This window comes from Chiloscyllium plagiosum, chromosome 11 (assembly GCF_004010195.1).
Source record: "Chiloscyllium plagiosum isolate BGI_BamShark_2017 chromosome 11, ASM401019v2, whole genome shotgun sequence".
Taxonomy (NCBI): Eukaryota; Metazoa; Chordata; class Chondrichthyes; order Orectolobiformes; family Hemiscylliidae; genus Chiloscyllium; species Chiloscyllium plagiosum.
In genome coordinates this window covers 84,085,049-84,104,505 of record NC_057720.1, presented here as the reverse complement: position 1 = coordinate 84,104,505, position 19,457 = coordinate 84,085,049, and positions in this window count along the sequence as shown.

Sequence of the window (19,457 nt, the reverse complement as noted above, 5' to 3'; positions counted from 1 at the left end):
TGTCCTGCTACTGCTCCAGCCAATATCCTTCCCTCAAGAAATAACACCACAAAACAGAATATAACTGACCATGCAGACATGGCTGTTTGTGCATTGCTGGTTTAATGGATGCTGGCACAAGCATCAATGAACTGTAGCACTAAGGGAGATTTTGAGACTTCCTGTCTGGCAGAAGTGCAGTAGAGTGTAGGAAATGGTGGGCAGACACCAACTGATCTGTTTCCAGTGTCACTGTGATTGCCATAGCCTTTCTCACACATACACACCCTAGCCCCAGGACAGCCTGAGGAACCCGGACCCAGCTTATTTGAAATACACCTTGAGAATGGAAGGCACACAGAGAACCCTGCTTGTTACTTTAGGACAATGTGAGAAGTAATGTTGCTTTGCATAAGTTAGACATGTTTTAACATCAAGTTGAGTCAGATCTTGAGAATTTTTCAATTTCATGCTCAACTATTTCAATCCCATGCCTGGGGTGTTCATTAATTTTCCATTCTGGTCATGTAGTCAATTTGTAAAGTTATCTTCATCTATCTATCTTCATCTATCAGTGGCATGGTGGCTTAGCGGTTAATACTGCTGCCTCACAGCATGAAGGACCCAGGTTGGGTGACTGTCTGTGTGGAGTTAAACATAGAATTAGAACAGTACAGCACAGGAACGGACCCTTCGGCCCACGTGTGCCAAACATGATGCCAAATTAAACTAATCCCTTCTGCCAGTCCTTGATCTAAATCCCTCCATTCCTTGAATATTCATGTTCTTATCTAAAGTCTCTTTAACATCCCTATTGTGTCTGCCTCCACGACCTCCCTGGCTGCGTGTTCCAGATTCCTATCACTCTCTGTGTAAAAAGAAACTTGTCCCTCACATCTCCTTTGAACTTTCCCCCTGCCACCTGAAATGCATGCCCCCTAGTATTAGACTTGTCAACTATGGGGGGGAGAAAGATTCTGACCGTCAACCCTATCATGCATCTCATAATTTTATAGACTTCTATCAAGTCTCCCCTCAGCCTCCGCCACTCCAGAGAAAACAACCTGAGTTTTTCTAGCTTCTCCTTATAGCTCATACCTTCTAATCCAGGCAGCACCCTGGTAAATCTCTTTTGCAACCTTTCCAAAACCTCTACATCCTTCCTGTAATGTGACGACCAGAATTGAATGCAATACTCTGAATATGGCCTAACCAAAGTCTTGTAAAGCTGCAACATGACATCCTGACTCTTGTACCCAATTCCCTAACCAATAAAGGCAATCATGCCATCCACCTTCTTTACCACCCTATCGACTTGTGTGGCCACTTTCAGGGAACTATGGACTTGAACACCAACATCCTTACTTGAGATGTGCCAAAGTTTTGCACATTCTCCATCTGTCTGTATGGGTTTCCTCTGGGTACTCTAGTTTCCACCCACATTTCAAAGATGTATAGGTTAGGTGGATTGGCCACAATAAATGTTCTGTGGTGTCAGGGATGTGTAGTCTAGGTGAATTAGCCATGGTAAATGTGGAGTTATGGGCTTAGGATGGGAGTGTTGGGATATTCTTTGGAGGGTTGGTGCAGACTCAATGGGCCAAATGGCCTCTTGCTGTGCTGCAGATATTCTATTATTCTATCTTTCTTTTGCTTTGTCCAGCTCATGCTCAGACAATATAAAATAGGGGATTCAATTCTCAAGGGGGTGCAGGAACAGGGGGTCCTGAGAATGTATATGTGCAAATCGCTGAAAGTTGCAGGACGGGTAGAAAGCATATTAAGTGATACAGCATTCTTGACTTCATTAATAAGGGCATAGAGTACATGGGCAAGGAGGTGATGTTGAACTTATGCTGCATTATCTGAGAGTTACCATCTCTGATTTCACTGCTACCCTTCATACAACCAGTTTGGATTGGAATTGTGCATCCACATTCAAACGCTTTAAATTATTGATATTTGGGTGTTCCAGCATCAATCCTTAAAACATTCAACTTCATTCTTCTCATAATTCCGATACAAGTTTATGTAACATGTGCTTATTGTTTTCTATTCTTCAGCCAATTTCTAACTCGTATCCTGAATAGCCAAAACATTCACTTTAATTCATAACATAATTCAAAAGCTTCTGGAAATAAAGATATGAAAGGTATATGGAAACCTGTACCAACAAGCAGTCCAGAAAAAGAGACCCTGAAAGGAAGCTTTGTGTTTAGTTTTCCATAGCTGATGGGAGCAGGGGTTCTCCTCCTGAATCCACAATACAATCCTGCATTGCTGCCAGCATGGGCTCTTCACCATCACACCATGCCTGCCTCTCCTTCGCAATAAACCAAATTAGTTTCTACTCCGATATTGGCAAAAGTGAGGATTGCAGATGCTGAAAACCAGAGTTTAGATCAGAGTGGTGCTGGAAAAGCACAACAGGTCAGGCAGCATCCGAGGAGCAGGAAAATCAAAGTTTTGGGCAAAGCCCTTCATTCAGAACGTCAATTTTCCTGCTCCTCAGATGCTGCCTGACCTGCTGTGCTTTTCCAGCACTACTCTGATCTAAACTCTACTCTGATATGGGATTGGCTCCACAGCTGGTGGGCTGATCTGGTGCACTCATTTTCTGCTTATGACTTGCCAATTGTATCCTATAATTGGGCACTAGCAGGCATGTTGCACCAGAATTCTTGGGTGTGGAGGGATATCTGTTCTGCTCTATGAAGCCCTTTGGCACACCTCAAGTCGGAGTGTGCAACAGATCAGTGTCACAATGAATGAGACTGGGAGGAGTGAGCAGCAGGTCTACCTCACTGTGAAGCAGACTCAGGAATGTTGTGGGATAGCTTCTAGAGATAGTTATTCTGGATAAATGTTTGGAGTTTTTTGAAGAGCTAACAAAAAGGCTTGATGTTGTTGATGTGGTGCACATGGATTTTCATAAGACATTTGATAGTGCCTCACAACAGACTTGTGAAAAAATTATAGGTTATGGAATAAAAGATTCAGTAGCAACATGGATACAAGATTAGCTGAGTGACAGAAAGCAGAGGGTAATCATCAATGGATATTTTTTCAGGCCGGAGGAAGGTCAGTAGTGGAGTTCCCCAGTGGGTGGTATTGGAACCATCACTTTTCCTAACATGTATTAATAATCAAGATTTGGGTGTTTGGAGGAGGGGATTGCAATTTTAAAGTTTGCAGATGACACAAAACTCTGAAGAATTGTATCCTGTGAGGAGGACAGTGTAGAACCCCAAAAGAACAGTCAAGTTGATAGAAGTGGGCAGATAGGTGGCAGATGACTTTCAGTGCATTGAAGTGTGAGGTGATTCATTTTGAAAGGAAGAACATTAAAAGACAATATAAAATAGGGATTACAATTCTAAAAGGGGTGCAGGAATGGAGGGGCCTAGTATGTATGCATGCAAATCATTGAAAGTGGCAGGAAAGGTAGACAGTGCAATAACTGAAGCATGCAGTATTCTTGGCTTCATTAATAGGGGCATAGAGTACAAGCGCAAGGAAGTGATATTGAACTTGTATAAGATGCTTGTTTAACCTTAGTTTGAGTATTGTATACTGTTCTGGGCACCACATTATGGGAAGGATAATCATGCTTTGGAGAGAGTGCAGAAATGATTTACAGGAAGGGTTCTAGGGATGAGGAACTTCACTTAAGAAAACAGATTGAAGAAGTTGAGACTGTTCTGCTTGGAGAGAAGAAAGCTAAGAGGAGATCTGACAAAGATTTTCACTTTTGTCCGAAACGTCGATTTTACTGCTCCTCGGATGCTGCCTGAACTGCTGTGCTCTTCCAGCACCACTAATCCACACCTGTAGTAAGTGTCAGCTGCACAAGGAAATGAGGCTCAGATTTGATGTGCTGGAATCTGAGCTGTGGATACAGGTTGTTCTATTATTATCCGACAGTTGTGTTCCTCTGCAACATTACGCTATAGAAAATCATGCTATAGAAAACTGCTTTAGAAAATCACGCTGTAGAATATCGCTAATAGAAAATCAGCCCATTCAGTAGAAAGTTTGCGTTATGCAAACAACGTCCAGAATTCATCAATCATGTTATAGCCAATTCACACTGATGAAACACGTGCTATAGCAGAAAGACTTGTATTATGACACATTAGGGAAGTAGAGAGTTATCTGGAAAGTCTGTTTCAGGAGGCAATTACATCCCTTAGAATAATTAAATAAAATTTGGTTTGTGGTCAGGGACTAAAAAGTATGATTGTAGTGAGGCAGGTATTACGATTCAGAAGTGAAGGTTAGTGAAGAGACAAATGATAATTAAACAGTGACAGGAAGGGGCATAAAATGTAGGCAGAAGAGAGCAGCAGAAATTAGAATAATAACAGTAAAAAAGTCAAAAAGTTAAAGGCTCTTTATCTGAATGCATGCAACATTTGTAACAAAATAGAGATGATGGCACAAATAGAAATAAATGAACATAACTTGATAGCCATTACAGAGATGTGGTTGCTTGGTGACCAAGAGTGGGAACCCAATATCTGAGGGTTTAATGTTCTGGAAGAAGAGGCAAAAAAGAGAAAGGAGATGGAGTTGCATTGTTAATAAAGGAATGTACAAGTGTGGAGTTGAGTAGTCGTACAGGTGCAGTAGATTGTGAAGTTTGGGTGGGATTAAGGAATGGCAAGGGAAAAAAGTCACAGGAGTTATCTATAACCCTCCCAAAGAGTCGTCTCACTCTAGGACAAAGTATTAAGGGAAAGTGGTGGCATTATAGTAATGGTGCTTGTCTGAACTGGAAACTCAGGCTGATAGTTTGTGGATGTGTGTTTCAATCCTACCATAGCTGGAGTTCTTTGAGGAAATAATAAGCAGAGTTGATACAACCCATTGTAAAATGAATTTCTATTGTTGTTTTCACAACCTTATGGCTATATTTGTACACCTGTCTCTGAATCTTATATCAAAGCTCTTTGCTAAAGAATGTAGGGTGGTACAGTGGCCCAGTGGATAGTAGTGCTGCCTAATAGCTCCAGGGACCTGGGTTCAATTCCAGCCTTGGGCAACTGTCTGCGAGGGTTTCCTCAGGATGCTCTGGTTTTCTCCCAAAGTCCAATGATGTCCAGGTTAGATGGATTGGCCATGCTAAAATGCCCATAGTGTCCGGGATGTACAGGCTAGATGGGTTAGCCATGGGAAATGCAGGTTCCCAGGTAAAGATTAAATCTTTAATAAAGTATGCAAGAATAAGGGGTGAGGAATATAATAAACTTGTAGAAGAGATGAATAGATTTAAGATTTGTAAGAAATATTGAACAGTGTCACAGCTTATAGTTACCCTGCTCTTAGCAAGAGATTTCAATGAGGTAGTGGCCATGGACTTAAGGTTTTGAGGAAAAGAAAAAAAAAATTACTTACATATTTAGTAGATTTGGCAACCAGATATTTTTCAGTCATCAATAATACAAAGTAAAGATAAGAAAATAACTATGGCTAATGTAATGGAACAGTAGATAGGACCCTGTTTGGACTACTGGCAAAATTTCTTACTGGTTATTCATATGTTTGCAAATATGACCATAAAGTTGTGAATACAGCAGCAGAAAACTCTGCAATAATCATGCAATAATAGACAAAATGATTCATAAAATTTTGGTAGATCAGCAAAACTGTAAATTATTGTCTGTTCCAGTATGGACTGTTTATGCTAAGAATTTGTTGCGGTTGGTGGGATCATGTAGTGCATATCAATTAATGTTTGGTGTGAAATCTAAATTTCCATCAGTATTAAATGATCAACACCAAGCATGAGAAGGAGCTACAGTTAGCTTTACTTTTCTGGAGTATTTGAATGCTTTGTCTGCAGACAGGCTCTCATTAAGGTTGAATTCTTAAAGAATTCTATGAATCTTAATGTGTAGGGCGATTGGAAAACAGTTTAAGTCAGGGAAATATAGTGGGCTTACAGAATGGACAGGCCCTTGGAAGGTTATTGATAAAGATAAATAAATTTGTGCAACAGGAGCGACGACAGCAGAAACCAGGGGGCTGTTGTGAAGGTAAATTCTCCATTTAAAAGTTTGCCTCATGTACGCGTATAGTGTCTCCTGACCACACCAACTCCTCCCTCCCTCCCCCCAACTCCTCTAACCAGACAAAAAAGACTCTGTGGTGTTTTGATAAGCTACAGCTTTTCTATTTCTTCTGTATAATGCAATTGGTTAAAAATTTACTTTCTCTTTGTATTTATCTATTAATTGGTTACTTGAAAAAGACCATAGCAGAGAAGTATTAGAAATGATTTAACTCATAAATTTATATAAATTTATATAATACAGTAATTAACTCAGTAGAAATGGCTGGGTGGGTGATGTGGTCTAGCTGTATGATGTGGGAGCTGGCTGATCCCATTGTGAACAGCACTGACCACATCTGCAGCAAGTGTTGGTTGCTGGAGGAACTGCAGCTCAGAGTTGACGATCTGGAATCTGAGCTTCAAACACTGCAGCACATTCGGGAGTTGGGAGGGGCGGAGGAGAGAGAGTTACCTGGACACTTTGTTTCGAGAAGCACTCACACCCGGGAGATTAAGTAATTCAAATTCGGTTAGTCATCAGAAACAACAGGGTGTGATTGCAAGTGAGGCAGGTAGGGGGAGCCTGAGTTCAGGAGTGGAGGAGCCTCAGCTTTGACCTTATCCAACAGGTATGCGATGCTTGCTTCCTGTGTGGATGAGGAAAAGGGCTTGAGGAGGATGAGCCATTTGACCATGGCATCATGGTGCAGAAGGCTATTCAAGAGGGGGGAGCAAAAAGACAAGTGGTAGTTATAGGGGAGTCTATAATTAGGGGGCTAGACAGTATCCTTTGCAAGCTGGATCAGGAGTCCCATGTGATGTGTTGCCTGCCCGGTGCCAGGGTGCAGAATGTCTCTGACTGGCTTAAAAGGATATTGGAGTGGGAGGGGGAGGATCCAGTTGTTGTGCTCCACATTGGGACTAACAAGGCGAGGGTAGAGGACCTATCTGGGGATTTCCGAGCACTAGGAATGGAATAAAATTAAGGAACAGGTCCTCGAGGGTCATAATCTCTGGATTACTGCCTGAGCCAGGGATAAGAAAATTGGGGAAGTAAACAGGTGGCTAATGAAATGCTGTGGGAAAGAGGGGTTCTATCTCATGGGTCATTGGCATCAGTTTTGGAACCGAGGGTATCTGTACCGATGGGACAGACTCCACCTGAACTGATGTGGAACCAGTGTTCTAGGGTGGTGACGAGGACTGTGTGTGTGTGTGTGTGTGGTCGCGAAGTGAAAGGGAAAACAATGGAAGTATGATGATAAATACAAAGAAAAAACAGCTGGTTAGCATGTGTGCAGGAGGGTTAAAGTTCAAGGCAGATTATGAAAGAAGTCAACAGGAAGGATAATTCAGGAGATGATATTAGAGATGTTAAAAATCATGAAGGTAAGAAAGCTCGTATAAAGGCACTTTAGCTGAAAGCTTGCAGCATTTGTAACAAGGTTGATGAGTGAGTTAACGGCACATATCATCGTGAATGAATATGATTTGGTAGCCATTATAGAGACATGGTTACAGATGGTCACGACTGGGAGTTAAATATTCAGGGGTATCAAACTATTTGGGAGGACAGAAAGAAAGGTAAGGGAGGTTCAAGAACGACATCAGGGCGGTACTGAGAGATGATATAGGTTCTGTGGAGAATACGGTTGAATCTATTTGGGGGGAAATTAGAAATTCTAAGAAGAAAAAGGCAGCTTGGTTAGGGTAGCCTTGAGGAAGAGTTCGTTGAGTGTATCCGGGATAGTTTTCTTGAACATTATGTAATGGAACCAATGAGGGAGCAAAATATCCCAGATCTGGTCCTGTGTAATGAGACAGGAATAATTAATGACCTCAGAAATAGGGATCCTCTTGGAAGGAGTGATCACAGTATGGTTGAATTTAAATAACAGATAGAGAGTGTGAAGATAAAATCTAATACCAGGGTCCTGTGCTTACGCAAGGGAGGCTACGATAAAATGAGGGAGGACTTGGCTAAAGTAGACTGGAAACAAATATTTGATGGTGGTGCAGTTGACGAGCAGTGGAGAACTTTCAAAGCAATTTTTCAAAGTGCTCAGCAAAAGTATATTCCAGTGAAAAGGAAGGACTGTAAGAAAAGGGGTAATCTGTCATGAGTGTCTAACGAAAAAAGGGAGGCTATCAAATTGAAAGAAAGATATACAAAGTGGCCAAAAACAGCATTAAACTAGAAGATTGGGAAAACTTTAAAGGTCAACAGAAAACCACAAAAACAGCTATAAAGAAAAGTAAGATAGAACATGAGGGGAAAAAAACTAGCACAGAATACAAAGACAGATAGTAAAGGTGTCTATAAATATATAAAATGAAAAAGATTGGCTAAAGTAAACATTGGTCCTTTAGAGGATGAGAAGGGGAATTGAGTTATGGGGTATGATGAAATGGCTGCAGCATTAAACAGGTATTTTGTATCGGTCTTCACAGTAAAGGACACTAATAACATGCTGGTAATTGACAAGGAGATGAAGGTAGGTGAGGACCTGGAAACAATCATTATTATGGAAGAGGTAGTGTTGGACAAGCTAGTGGAGCTAAGGATAGATATGTCTCCTGACTCTGATGCAATGCATCCCAGGATACTGAAAGCGATGGCGGGAAAAATGACAAATGCACTGGCAGTAATTTTCCAAAATTCACTGGACTCTGGGGCAGTCCTAGCAGATTGGAAAGCAGCAAATGTGATGCCACTGTTTAAAAAGGGAGGTAGACAAAAGATGGTGAATTATCGACTGGTCAACTTAACCTCTGTAGTGGGGAAGATGATTGAATCATTTATCAAGGAAGAAATAGCAGGGCATCTTGATAGAAATTGTCCCATTGGGCAGACGCAGCATGGGTTCATGAAGGGCAGGTCATGCTTAATGAATCTTTTGGAATTTTATGAAGACATTATGAGCAAGGTGGACAACAGGGACCCAGTGGATGTGGTGTACCTAGATTTCCAAAAGACCTTTGACAAGGTACTGCTCAAGAGGCTGCTGCATAAGGTAAGGATGCATAGTGCTATGGGTAAAGAATTAGCATGGGTAGAGGATTGGTTGACCAACAGGAAGCAAAGAGTGGAGATAAATGGCTGGCTATTCTGGCTGGCAATCAGTAACTAGTGGTGTGCCTCAGGGATCAGTGTTGGGACCACAATTATTGACAATTTATATAGATGATTTGGAGTCAGGGACCCCCTGTAGGGTGTCAAAGTTTACAGATGACACTAAGATGAGTGGCAGAGCAAAGTGTGCAGAGGACTTTGAAACTTTGCAGAAGAACGTAGATACATTGAGTGAGTGGGCAAAGGTCTGGCAAATGGAATACAATGTTACTAAGTATGAAGTCATTCATTTTGGTAGAAGTAACAGTAAAAAGGATTATTACTTGAATGGTAAAAAGTTGCAGCATGCTGCTATGAAGAGGCACCTGGATGTCCTTGTGCATGAATCACAAAAAGTTGGTCTGCAAAAGTAATTAGAAAGGCAAATGGAATTTTGTCCTTCATTGCTCAAGGGATTGAGTTTAAAAGCAGAGAGGTTATTTATATAGATGATTTGGAGTCGGGGACCACGTGTAGGGTGTCAAAGTTTACAGATGACACTAAGACGAGTGGCAGAGCAACGTGTGCAGAGGGCTGTGAAACTTTGCAGAAGAACGTAGATACATTAAGTGAGTGGGCAAAGGTCTGGCAAATGGAATACAATGTTACTAAGTGTGAAGTCATCCATTTTGGTAGAAGTAACAGTAAAAAGGATTATTACTTGAATGGTAAAAAGTAGCATGCTGCTATGAAGAGGCACCTGGGTGTCCTTGTGCATGAATCACAAAAAGTTGGTCTGCAAAAGTAATTAGAAAGGCAAATGGAATTTTGTCCTTCATTGCTCAAGGGATTGAGTTTAAAAGCAGAGAGGTTATGTTGCAGCTGAACAGGTGCTGGTGAAGAGTATTGTGTACAGTTTTGGTCTCGTTACTTGAGAAAGGATGTACTGGCACTGGAGGAGGGTGCAGAGGAGGTCCACTAGGCTGATTCCGGAGTAGAGGGAGTTGGTTTATGAGGAGAGACTGTGTAGACTGGGATTATATTCATTGGCATTCAGAAGAATGAGCGTGGATCTGATAGAAACATGTGTTAGAGGGATGCAACTGTTAGAAGAGCAGGGAGAAAATAAAAGCTGGATGAATGTACAGGATTAGATCCATGGATTCAGAATATTAAGTGCAAAGATGGAAAGCACAGAAATGCCATGGAAGCTGAAACAACATGCCTGGGGGTGAACATGCCTCCGGTTATTTTCCAAATAAGATATTTTCCATAGTGACACTTTGATCCATTCTGTTCGATTTCTAATCTAGTGTATTTAAAGATTGACTTCCAGTTTAGAATTCTGCTTTAACTCTATTTATGACAATGTTTTCAAATTCACTGCACCTGATCTACAAAAATATCTGCATTCATCATAAAGATGCTTGAACTGTGCCCCTTACGGTGCCAGAGAAACATGGCAGGGTCTGCTTTTAACTTAAGACTACCCAATTTTATATTTGGCAAAAGTTCTAGCTTTAAAGTTGAAAGAATTCCTATTAATAGGAGACTCATAGGTGGTCAAACAGTAGCAGTCCAGAAAGTGATAGAGAGCAAGACAGAGGGTGTATTTTAACAAAAGTAAGAAATATTGTATAATCCAGGAATACCACCAGAAGCAGAAGGCCATGTGATCAGGAACCTGCATGCCATGGTCAGACCAGAAGACAAATGAAGAAAAAATGCCAAGCAACAAGAACTATAAAGCTGGAGAGAAGTTGGGGTGCCAAAAAGGTGCCAGATAGGGGACAATCAGCCTATCACATAAATGACTACATATTGAAAAGAAGCCCCAATAGGACTTGTAAGGTTAAAGCAAGGCTAATTGGCACAAGGATTTTTAAGAAGATTGGAGGTATCAAGATTATAAGGTTAGATTTACCAATAGCAGGATACGTAAGAAATGTTGATTTGTTTGGTTTGTTAGAAACAAATGCCTGAGAGTGTGGATCAATTGATATTAAAGCTGCATTTTTGCTTTATGTTTGGAAATTTCCATCATTGAGGGATGACAGGAACATGGAACTTGTTGGCCACAGCAATGCTTCTCATGAAAATATCTGTGTTAGGTGTCAGTGCAGGAAGATTTTTAATTTTTTTGTGGGGAAGTGGGGTAAATGCTGTCTTTTAGTTTGGGCACCTAAAAACATCAGAAGAGTAGAAAAACATACTTTAATAGTGGAGACTCTTACTCTTCATGAGGCTGTAAATTATGGCATTTTTCTTAGCAAAAATATTGGAAGAAATGCTAAAAAGAGATACAGCCCTGCTACATTGATAAAAATTCATGACAAAATAACATACACTCAATGGATTGTGTGAATAGAAAAGTCAGGATCAATAAAGATGGAGAATAGAAAGATCTTCATATTGAAATGGGTGGATAGAAGCAGTTAGCAACCTAATTGTTTTACAAGGAAAATAGCAAATTCTGAGAAAATGTTGGACATAACTGGGAAAAGGACACTTGGAACTTTAATGTGCAAAGAAAAAATTGAATATAATTCAAATAACTCCACAAAGGCAGGTATCCCATCATGTTTTATTTACATGAGCATAGTATAATGGTACTGACCCAACTAGCTTAGAGATGGGTCCTAGAGTAAGCAGGGCCTCCAACACTCCTCTTTATATTTTATTTTCAATAAAGAAAACCAAAATGAACAAATATCTTCCCTAGAAAGGGGGTGGGGGAGGAGAAAAAGGAACTCCTCCTCCCCCAAAGCACAGAGACCAGCAACAGTAGCAGCAGGAACACACTGACTGTGGCCTAGTGAGCATAGAGCACCCCTCTTTATTTTTTTTCTATTTTTTTCTTCTTTTTTCCTTTTTTTTATTTAACCCCCACACTACCGCCTAACTGCAGTAGTGCTTTTTTTTTCCCCAGCACCTATATTGTGTGTGTGCAGGTGTGAGACACAGTGAAAAACACAAAGTGCACGAAATCTTTATTCAGTTTCCACCACCAGGAAGATAGGAAAACACCCGAGTGGCCAGTGACAAGCACTGCCCTTCACATCAAAGGGCAATGCTGTGTGATCAAAACAGTGGAGGGGAGGGAGCACTCCTCTTTTTTTTTCTTCTTTCTTGTTTTTCTTTTTTTCTTTTTTTTCACAAAAGGCAATGCTGTGTGAGCAAACAGTCCTGTTTATTCTTTTTTTTTTCTTTTTTAAACTTTTTTAAATTAACCCCCACACTACCACCTAACTGCGGTAGTGCTTATTTTTCCCCAGCACCCATGGTGTGTGTGTGCAGGTGTGAGACACAGTGAAAAACACAGTGCATGAAATCTTTATTCAGTTTCCACCACCAGGAAGATAGGAAAACACCCGAGTGGCCAGTGACAAGCACTGCCCTTCACATCAAAGGGCAGTGCTGTGTGGTCAAACAGTGAAGGGGAGGGAACACTCCTCTTTATTTTTTAAAAGTTTTTTCCCCAGCACCCATGGTGTGTGTGTGCAGGTGTGAGACACAGTGAAAGACACAAAGTGCACGAATCTTTATTCAATTTCCACCACCAGGAAGATAGGAAAACACCCGGGAGGCCAGTGACAAACACTGCCCTTCACATCAAAGGGCAGTGCTGTGTGATCAAAACAGTGAAGGGGAGGGTAGGGACTAAATCAAAATAGAGCACATTCCTATTTAATTTTTTTCTTTTTTTTTTCTTTTTTAATCCCTTGTTTCTTTTTTTTTCTTATTATTATTTTTTTAACCCCCACACTACCACCTAAGTGTGGTAGTGCTTATTTTATCCCCAGCACCCATGGTGTGTGTGCATACGTGGGAGACACAGTGAAAGACACAAAGTGCACGAATCTTTATTCAAATTCCACCACCAGGAAGATAGGAAAACACCCGGGTGGCCAGTGACAAACACTCCCCTTCACATCAAAGGGCAGTGCTGTGTGATCAAAACAGTGAAGGGGAGGGTAGCACTCCTCTTTATTTTTTTTTCCCCCAACGTAACCGGAATCTTCTGTTTATATTTTTTTCTTTTTTAACCCCCACACTACCACCTAAGTGCGGTAGTGCTTATTTTTTTCCCCAGCACCCATGGTGTGTGTGTGCAGGGGTGAGACACAGTGAAAGACACAAAGTGCACGAATCTTTATTCAATTTCCACCACCAGGAAGATAGGAAAACACCCGGGTGGCCAGTGACAAACACTCCCCTTCACATCAAAGGGCAGTGCTGTGTGATCAAAACAGTGAAGGGGAGGGTAGCACTCCTCTTTATATCTGTCAGCCAGAGCTCCCTTATTGGACCAGGTTAACAACCCCAATCAGAGAAATCATAATCTATGAGGTCCACCTAGCTGACCTCATTCTGATCATTACAATAATTAGATTAGATTAGATTAGATTACATTAAATTACAGTGTGGAAACAGGCCCTTCAGCCCAACAAGTCCACACCGACCCGCCGAAGCGTAACCCACCCATACCCCTACATTTACCCCTTACCTAACACTACGGGCAATTTAGCATGGCCAATTCACCTGACCTGCACATCTTTGGATTGTGGGAGGAAACCGGAGCACCCGGAGGAAACCCACGCAGACACGGGGAGAACGTGCAAACTCCACACAGTCAGTCACCTGAGGCGGGAATTGAACCCGGGTCTCTGGCGCTGTGAGGCAGCAGTGCTAACCACTGTGCCACTATGCTGCCCACGGTGACACATTCTGTCACTTTGAATGTTTTTTAACAATTATTGATTGATTTGTCTAAAATGATAAATTTTTATCATCTAATATAATTGAAGGAATGCCTCAGACCTAATGAAATGAGGGACCAAGTGGTAGATATGTTAATTAAGAGATAATTGGGTTTGAATTGATTTTATAAAAATGGGGAGGTAGTAATTTGTGGAGTGATGTTTTATGCAGTGTGGTAAGCTGAAATAAAATTCTCACATAAAAGTGTAGACTTGAATTTTGTTTCAATATAGTTATCTTTTGGAGTTTAACACAATGATCTTATGAAGTTTATGAAATGGTCTTTGTTTGGCGTGGGAAAGCACAACTGGAAGAGACGTGGTCATCAGTATGTTTCTATTTATTTCAGTACTATATCAATTATTTAGTTGCAATGTATTGATATATTACATTTTTAGCACACGATGAGAACAATGTCCTAAAATATTAAGTAAATTTAGATCATTGACGAAGTTAATATGGCAATGACAGTGTTTTTACATTGTAGCTTTTACATCCACATCATTCACATTTTCTACGTATAGTCAACCGTTATTGCAAACAAGTTAATTTGTTTGTGCCATGCTAACAAACTAATATACCTGTGCCACTGGCAACTTAGTTTGCTGGCAGTCATGACAGTTTGGCACAGTTCATTTTGTGATTGGTTTTGGCTATGCTTTCATCTATGCTAGAGTAGCACATTGATATTTTTTAAACTTCACTGGCAAGGATTCAACACAAGATGGTTCCTTGAATATTTTAGATACATGTATGTTGAGAGTGCGGTGCTGGAAAAGCACAGTAAGTCAGGCAGAATCTGAGGAGCAGGAGAATCAACATTTCGGGCAGTAACAATAACAAAATAATACTGACTAAAATTTGTTTCTATTATATTGGGATTTGTTTTGTTAGCACCCTGCCCACTGATGCCTGATCATCGACCCTGCCACTGATGACAATATTCCCCAAACCTACCTTCTAATCACTGGTCCAAGGGCCATTCATCCATCTCAATGACTTTCATTGATCACAAGTCACAATTCAGTGACAGCTTGTCATCACTTGAATAAGAGGCTTATTATCAGGTCCAGCTCAGGCCTCACTGTTCATTTACAGGGATTTTTGCACTGTGAACCCAAAGATGGTCATATCCAAATTTTTAGGCCTTAGAATTAAAAGAGCGGAATCTGACTTGCAAAACATCTTTCATGATTGTGCTTAATCTGGTTTTGATTAACATTACAAGGTATGTGGCCATCCTAACTTTCTAACTTACTGTGTTGCCTGGCATAGATCATGTTTTTAAGGATTAAAATATAACAAAGGTGAATAATTATGCAAGTGTGACGTCAAGATATCTCCCAAGTGTCTTAGTTGCAGTCTTTTCACTAGCACCTGGCAAACTCAGTTAACCTTTGTCTCCATCTAATTCATTCAATTAAAAATTGTTTGCTAGATACTTCTATAGTCCAGCTGCTATATTTGTTATAGGAAGAAGGTAAACCTATAGTTTTATAATTTTTTTTAAACAAACTGTCTTATGATATTTGATGGTAAAATGAATAGAAAGCAATTAATAGGAAAGCCAATGAAGTGTTAAAACATAAACAAAAATACAAGTCGCTCTGCTATAATGTGACAGTTACATTCCTCGTGCTATCAAGAATCATGCTATGGAAAACTGCTATAGAAATTTGTGCTGCAGAAGATTGTATACCCAATCAGTAGAAAGTTTGCATTATCCAAACAGTGTCCGCAAGTTGTTCATCATGTTATACCAGAATGACCTGTACAGAACATAAAATGCAGGCAGATATTATGTAAAAACAGCAGGGCAGTAGTCAGTCTGTGTGCAGTTATGGTCACCTGGACACAAGGGAAGCATCTACCCTGGAGATTGTGCTGAGGAGGAGCTATAAAAATTGAACTCATTCCTCAGTTGTTTGAAAAATATGGAAGGATATGGACTTTTCAACTATGAATAAATGTCTGCTGAGAAGTAATCTAGAGTTATATAAGATTGTAGAGAGTTGAAAATTACTTTGACATAAATTGTGAGTATACAACAAAGATGTTCAAGTTCAAATTAGTAAAAGATAACTTTAAAATTAGAATTAATAAGTTTTTCATGCATAAAGTAGTTTCCTGGGTCGAAGAGTGAAGGTGAAAACCTCAATTCATTTAAAAAAACAAATGTTTGCAGCAACCTGGGAGTTTGAAGATTATTTCGATCAACTAACTAAGATGGCCTTCCTCATTCATGTTCACCCAGACAGTGAATCTTTCTTGGTGGTATGTTGAAAGGTGTATTGGATTTCAAATGTTTTAAAAGCATGAATTGTAGTCAATGCCTGGGAGAACTTTGTAGGGCTAATGGATAAAATGTTTATCCTATTGGGTTTGCGACAGGCAGAGGAAACACATCAATGCAATTAGTTTCTTTATGATTTCAGAAGGTTTAAACTTTTAGTTCAGAAGATAGAAAAGTTTCTCCTGGCAGGAGAATCAGATCAGTTCAGGGGAACCAGTCACTTTAGCTGAAGTGTTTTAGCATAAAGCTTCCAAAATAGGAGACTTTGGACAGAAACCTTCAAGTTGGTAGAATTGAAAAAGATTATGCCATCAGAACTGTGAGGGGTTCATACCGGTGGAATCAAAAAGGAATTGTAAAAAAGAATTGTGCTTTACAATCCAAGGGGAATAGTAGTACTGGAAAGAGTCAGTTAAGAATTAAATAACTGAAATAGGAGTGATATTGGTCTGATATAGGATTGATGGAGCCTCTGCGACTCATGGTGTTGTGCATCAGATTGAAACTTTGTTTTGATGTTTGTGCTAAGATCTTTCTGTCCTCTCTAAACATAGCTTTATTTTTTGTAGGTAGGAAACTTTTATGTTCTGTTACTAAAGAACATCCTTAGCCTCATGTGATTATGTTTCAGTGACCAATTACCATGTTAACCAAGTGCAAAAATTCAATATATTATCTAACAAACCAGATTTTATTTTGGGATCTGACTTGCCTAGTATTACGATCAGTTGAAATCATAACTGTGGAGTAACATCAAAGCAGAATCTGAGCCTGTCCTCATCTGATGATCATACACAATTGTCTTATGATTTTTCTCTTTCAGCACGCCAACTGCTGCATAGATTGGGGATCAAGCTGAGCCACTATGTTCAGTACAACCAGACAAATTTCTGATCTAGGTTTGCACTTGGTATATATTTTGTCTCAGATTGTTAGCTACATTTAGGGAAATAATATGTATGTGCCAGTTATTATTTATTTTAGATAGGAGCAAAACAGTAATGGGAAATGGAGAGAATTATGAAAATTGATTATGTACCTCTGAACAGCTGAAGCAAATACTAAAATTAAGGAGTGATCTGCTCTGATCTAACCCAAAGAGAGGAAAATGGAAATAATCATTTTGCAAACTACTGTTCAATATCCAAACTTAATTTCCTTTCTAAAGCCATGAAAAGATCGTCTCTTCCTGATCGTCCTCATTTCTGAATGGACCTCTTTAATGTTAATGATGATCTCTCTTTGCACTTTCTCAGCAGCTGTAACATTGTATCCTGCACTCTGTTTGGTTACCCTGATGCATTTGTATACTATGATCTGTCTGTAAAGCACATAAGACAACATACTCTGTACCTCTGTTCATGTGACAGTAATAAATCAATCAAATCAAAGTGGTGAAAGGAATGTTACATAATTGGAACTGGCAAATGTTAATCCAGAACAGAATAACTGGTTCTCTCATCTTATTATGGTTTGTGGTACTTTGCTGCACATAAATTTATAGTTGTGTTTGTCTTCAAGACAATGATTTAACTTCCAAAAGGAACTCATTGATTTTCATGTCCTTTGTAATCTTCTGAGTGTAAGAAAGTTGGTTTATAAATGCAAATTTGTTCTCTTTTCTGGTTAAAATTCTGGTACATAAATGAAAACAACAAAGTAAAAGAATGAAGAAGGGAGTAAGAGTCAGACAGGCTGGGAATATTGCGTTTAACTCATAAGCATTTTAAAATTGCTTATTTGCATGTTAGTTAATTGAAACTAACAATGTTGTCATTGCTCCAATGGAAGAGATCAAATTGTAGCAATTTCCATGATTTTGGAATCACAAATTAATTTGAATCTGATGGGGGTGGTGGAGAGAACCGTGGGGACCATGCTATGTTTCTTCTTACTTCAGTCACATCAACCTAAAGACTTTTTTCCTGATGGCTTTAGAAATGGTGTTTTTGAAAGGCCACTTCCCACTGTTGCCCTGATCTATTGACAGATGACACTTGAAACGATGGACATCCATTGCTACAATTTTTATATTCATCAGCTATGACTCTTGAGGGACCATCCTGAGGCACCACTGATTGAATTATCTCCCTGTAGAAATCTATTCACTAGTGACAACTGTCTCGTATTGCTTCAGGAAACATTTAAGCTAATGGAATTCACACCTCAATGGTCTACCATCCTATCTCACCTATATTGACATCCAGGCATCAATTTGTTCAGACTGTAAGCACATCTCTGTCACTTAGCCTGCTCTCATGCACATTTTATCTGCCACTCTGGATCCTCATTCATGGTTTCTCTTTCCCTTTTTCTCTTCACCTTTCCTGACATTTTAGCTTCTTTTGCTTCTTCACCTTCGTGTATTCTTTCTTCACAAACAATTATTCTTCAGCACTCATATCTTTCATCATTAAAACTACCCCAGCCCTTGCTACAGCTAACCTGCTGCCAAAACCTTTATCTGTTACTTTTTTACTTTGAGACTGAACTGTTGCAATTTGGCTGGACTCCCAAGTTCTATCTTTTACAGACTTGAGGTCATTTAAAAATTTTGCTGCCTATGTCTTATCTCATGCCAGGTCCTGCTCGCTAATCACCCTTATGCTAACTGATCCATACTGATTACTGGTTAAGAAACAGCCTGATTTAAAAATTGTTAGTTTTTAAATCACTCCACAGCCTCTCCCCTCATAACTTCTTTTTAAAAAAGGTCAGACATTAATATTCCACCTCGCGAGTTTTGAGAAGATTTGTGGCAGAGTTTGAGGTTCTGGATGTAAGTTTGCTCGCTGAGCTGGAAGGTTTGTTTTCAGACATTTCGTCACCATACTAGGTAACATCAATGAGCCTCCAGTGAAGCACTGGTGTTATGACCCACTTTCTATTTGTGTTTAGGTTTCCTTGGGTCGGTGATGTCATTTCCTGTGGTGATGTCATTTCCAGTTATTTTTCTCAGACGGTGGTAAATAGGGTCTAAGTTGATGTGTTTGTCGATAAGAGTTCTGGTTGGAATGCCATGCTTCGAGGAATTCTGTTTGGCTTGTCCTAGGATGGATGTGTTGTCCCAGGATGGATGTGTTGTCCCAGTCGAAGTGATACACCTCATCTGTATGTAAGGGGGTGATAGTGGGTCATGTCTTTTTGTGGCTCGTTGATGTTCATGTATTCTGATGGCTAGTTTACTGTCTGTTTTGTCCATTGTAGTGTTTGTTACAGTTCTTGCAAAGTATTTTGTAAATGACATTCATTTTGCTTCTTGTCTGTGTAGGGTCTTTGAAGTTCATTAGCTGCTGTTTTAGTGTGTTGGTTGGGTT